The sequence below is a fragment of the Eschrichtius robustus genome, chromosome 16 (assembly GCF_028021215.1).
Source record: "Eschrichtius robustus isolate mEscRob2 chromosome 16, mEscRob2.pri, whole genome shotgun sequence".
Lineage (NCBI taxonomy): Eukaryota > Metazoa > Chordata > Mammalia > Artiodactyla > Eschrichtiidae > Eschrichtius > Eschrichtius robustus.
This window is the reverse complement of record NC_090839.1, coordinates 12,353,254-12,357,573: the sequence shown is the minus strand read 5'-3', so window position 1 is coordinate 12,357,573 and position 4,320 is coordinate 12,353,254. Positions and strand designations below refer to the sequence as shown.

Below are 4,320 nucleotides of genomic sequence, written 5' to 3'. Positions count from 1 at the left end.
GAGCAGGAGGGGGCCTGGGGCGGCGAGCGAGGGCGCCCGGCCCAGGCGCAGCCGGCGCCCCCGCCCTTAGGCCGCCGGCAGGGGCGGGCGGACTCGCGGGCGTCGCCTCAGCTCCCCGCGGCGGCGGCGGGCGGACTCGCGGGTGTCACCTCAGCTCCCTGCGGCGGCGGCGGCGGGGCAGGCGGGCTCGGGCCGGCGCCGCTGAGGGGAGGGGACTGCGGGGGGCGGCTTAACGGCACCCGAGGCCGTTGCAGGCCTCAGCCGTACCCAAAGGAGCGGGGACCCGGCGAACAGCTTGGTGCGTGTGAAGCGCGACATGGCGGCGAGGCCGACGAGCCCGGGTGGCCTCGTGTGTACCGGGAAGGGGCGGGGCTAGTGTGGCCTTGACAACCATTAGGCCTCCTCCGCCTGGGCGGTGCGGCGACTACATTTCCCAGAGGGCCTCGCGCGGCGCAGGTCGGGGAGGAGGGGGGCGGAAGGAAGCGCCTCGGGTCCAGTGCGCAGGCGTGAGTCCCCTCTGGTTATATAAGGGAGGCTTTGGGGCTGTTTGTTCTTTTGCGTTTTCGGCGCTGTCTCTTTTTCACTTGGGCTCCTCTGTTTCTCCTCCCGTGTCGTCCCATCCCGGCAACCAGGGTTTACTACTGTATGTGGTGAGTTGAAACCTCGCTTCGAGATCTCTATGCCTCTTTTTCGCTTATTTGTGCCGTCGCCCCTACCGGTGGCGCCCTGTCCTCGTGGCTCCCTCTGCTCTGACTCTAAATAGGCCTCAGCGCCTTTGGGGAGACCAGTTAGAGCTGGAAAAGCCCGCGCCTTGTGCTTGGGCCTGAGGAGTCCTCGGCTGGTGTAAATGATGACTTCATTTTTTTCCCCATCAGATCGACAATGCTGATGTCTTTGAATACTTGCCAGTTAGTTCTGAGACACCGGCCTCAAAAGGCGCGCTGCCATGTTCTCTTCCGACTGTGGGAAGATGGCGCTTGATGACCTTTCTTTGTTGGTTCGCAGGTTTGCGCGATCACAGCGTACAGAATGGATCTTGGAGGAAGGGGTCCCTGCTGGGCCTTCAAGGAAACCACGTGTAGACATGAACAACCTTCAGTCTCCTGACCTCTGGAGTAAGCATTTGTCTTTTGGCATATTGTAGGAAATGCCTACTCTGAGGAACCTCTTAGTTTGCTAGGCGAGCTTGGAGGAAAAGAAAAGATGATTAAGGGCAGCCAATTAGCATATTTTAGTTACTAGGTTTTCTTTGAGGTGTTCTGGGTGCTTGGTTTTATTATAATTCACAAAAACATACCCATTAGACTTATTACAAAGTGGAATAAGTGAATTATCTCTTGAAAGTGAATAGATGTTAATTTTTAAATGTCTTTATTATGCTCCTTAAGGCACATTTTCAGATGCCATTCCTTCACTTGTTTCTTAATAAACAGCTTTCTTTTATACTTAAGTTTCCAAGTGGATGGATAATGTGATGACATTTTAAAAAAATTTTTATTGGTGTAGAGTTGCTTTACAATGTTGTGTTAGTTTTCTGCTGTACAGCAAAGTGAATCAGTTACATGTATACATATATCCCCTCTTTTTTAGATTTCCTTCCCATTTAGGTGTGATGACATTTTTAAGGAAAGCCAAATGTGTTTCTGTTGGCCTATTTGCTTTAATTCCCAACTTCCTAACTTAACTGAGTCCAGAAATGCCGCTTAAAGGGTGGGACTTTAAGGGACGAAGTGTTCCTTAAACCTTGCTGTCCCAGAGTGTTAAGTTGCGTTTTAAGTGATGACATCTTGCATTAAAGTGTAACATCCTAACACATAGTCAAAACCCTGCAGTCACCTAAGTAAAAGCCAGCCATTTCCCCACAATTCTTGCCAGCCACGCTGGCCTCTATCAAATGTAAGCACAGAAGGCAGAGGTGTTTGTCTTAGCTACTATCTTATTGCCCAGAACAGGACACAGAAGTGCTGAAATACTGCATGAAGTCGCAGGTAGAGAAACAGATGAACCAAATCTTATTCCTAGTTCAGGGTTCTTTCTTTTTTTCTTTATTCCTTTCTTTCTTTCTTCCTTTCCTTCCTTCTTTTTTTCTTTTCTTTCTTTTTCTTGAGTGTGCGTTGCTGCACACGGGCTTTCTCTAGTTGGGGCAAGCGGGGGCTGCTCTTCGTTGTGGTGCTCAGGCTCTAGGCATGTGGGCTTCAGTGGTTGTGGCACAAGGGCTCAGTAGTTGTGGCGCACGGGCTTAGTTGCTCCACGACATGTGGGATCTTCCTGGACCAGGGCTCGAACCCATGTCCCCTGCATTGGCAGGCAGATTCTTAACTACTGCACCACCAGGGAAGTCCCCAGGGTTCTTTCTATAGAGGCGAAAAGCTTCCTGCTGGCATAAATGATGACTGAACTTTTTTCCCCGACAGATCGACCATGTTGATCTAACTTCTCTAAGCCAGTTTTTGTCTGATATGCCAGCTTGAGCATCTCCTCTGTCCCCCACTCCTTTGGGTATCTAGCTGACTGGTGGTCATGTTTCTGTTCTCATCTCAGGTTCACTGTTGGCAGAAAGCAGACTTTGAATGGACCATGATGGATCCAGGATTGGGAGAGAATTGGTAAGTCACGTCCATTAACTGCTTTTCTTTTAAAGAGGTTATCCCCATTGTTTTCTACTTTCTGTGACTCATATGGCCATTGCAGCTGATGACTTAACTTTTTTCCCCATCAGATCGACCCTGTTGATGTAACTGAACTATTAGCCAGTTTTGTCTGATGCATTGGCCACAAAGATAACTTGTTTATGTGTTTTCTGCTTAACCACCAACAGACTACTTTCTGTGGGGTTTTTTTTAGTGGGAATTGGGCTTGCCCTGTGGGTTTTTTCCCCCCTTCCATCATTCAAGTCATTTATCTTGGCTTCATCTGTTAACTTCCTACAGGACCAGAGCCCTTTGTGCGTCAGGGCGTAAGTAGGTTGATTGCAGCCTGATCTCAGCTTGGTTCAGTCTGTCCTGTAGCAGGTGAGGTTTCTGCAAATTGTTATCTAGGTGTTAACCCGTCCTTAGTAAAATGATTACTGAATGTGCTCAGGATAGAGAGGTGTTGGGTTTGCCCATTTGGGAGTAACCTGAGTACCCAGTTCCAAGTTGGGTAAAACAGGAGGGGAAAATCGTGTCCTTGGCAGGACTGTTGACCTATTGGTACTACCAGGTCTTTCCCTAAGAAAGGGGGAAAAATTAAATGGAAAGTTAATTCTGCCTTGGCAGATAATACGAGATGAGGAGCTCCAAGCCATCTTTTGAGTTGAGATTGAAATTGGTTGTAATATTTTTGAAAGGTTGAATTCTTCACACTGTTAGCTGGAGGCCAGCCTCAGTTCCTTACCCCATGGATAAGGAACACAGTGGCTTGCTGCATCACAGTGAGCAAGCCAAGGAGACAGGCAGTCTCTATCTCCTGCCTCCTTTCTTTTTAAACAAATAACACTTTGTATCCCTAATGTCTGCTTATCCACTTTATATTTCAGATGCCCCCATTTATCCCTAAAGTATCTTTTACATGAGCTTCATTTGTGTTAAGTCCCTCTAGAATCAACATAACTTTTGGTGTGGTCCTGGGTTTGTCTCCCTTATCTCTATTTACTGTACCTAGAAAGGCTATAGATTGATGATGTACATTTTGACGTTATCAGGAACAACACAGACTTCAGTGAGGTGCCAGACTCAAGAGGTTGGAAGTCTCCTTGGTCTGGTACTTGATTCTACATCCACCTAGTTCCTGAAGTCTAGATGCTCCCACATCCCAAACAAGTAGCTGTTTATATCAGTTTACATCAGAATGAAGTCCTGATGGTGATGTATCTTTTTTCTCTTAAGGAGTTTCTCAACTGTGGAGTTGGAATGCAAGGTCTCTTGGGAAAAGGTGACCCTGTTCTTCACTGAGAAAGCATGAAGGTTCCAGTTGAATCAGTCTCCTGAGGTTGCTGTGTAACCTGAGTGTCCAGAGCTGGAAAGCCTCTGGCTGTTTTGAAGAATCAAGTATTATATTAAACTTAGGGAAAATTTCTAACTTTGTAGCCTTCCTACCTGGAGAAAGAAAATAAAACCCTTTGAATCAAAATACGGTTGTATTTGGTTATTGGAGATAGAGACCTTGAACCAAATGATACTTGAGGTAGAAAGCTCTAGGGGCAGAGAGATCTTTTAATATTAAACTTAAATTTTTAATGTTTAAACATGGAAAGTTACAGACTAGTGACATAGGGCTAATCTGGTTTCACTTTAACTTCCCTACTCTGTCCCCAGATACTTGATCTGACTAATCTTAGGA

General features: G+C 47.2%; 1 long non-coding RNA gene and 3 other non-coding genes across 4 annotated transcripts; all 4 read left to right on the top strand.

Annotated features, from left to right (window-relative positions):
* The first annotated feature begins 511 nt into the window (after positions 1-511).
* Positions 512-4,110, top strand: LOC137750750 (uncharacterized). The gene is made up of 5 exons (XR_011070551.1): positions 512-650; positions 1,006-1,115; positions 2,542-2,606; positions 2,931-3,011; positions 3,867-4,110. It is a non-coding gene; the product is annotated as an uncharacterized lncRNA (long non-coding RNA).
* LOC137750789 (small nucleolar SNORD12/SNORD106) lies at positions 838-928 on the top strand. Its single transcript, XR_011070575.1, has one exon. It is a non-coding gene; the product is annotated as a small nucleolar SNORD12/SNORD106 (small nucleolar RNA).
* On the top strand, positions 2,377-2,467 carry LOC137750787 (small nucleolar SNORD12/SNORD106). The gene has a single exon (XR_011070573.1). It is a non-coding gene; the product is annotated as a small nucleolar SNORD12/SNORD106 (small nucleolar RNA).
* LOC137750788 (small nucleolar SNORD12/SNORD106) lies at positions 2,682-2,773 on the top strand. Its single transcript, XR_011070574.1, has one exon. It is a non-coding gene; the product is annotated as a small nucleolar SNORD12/SNORD106 (small nucleolar RNA).
* Positions 4,111-4,320: the final 210 nt, after the last annotated feature.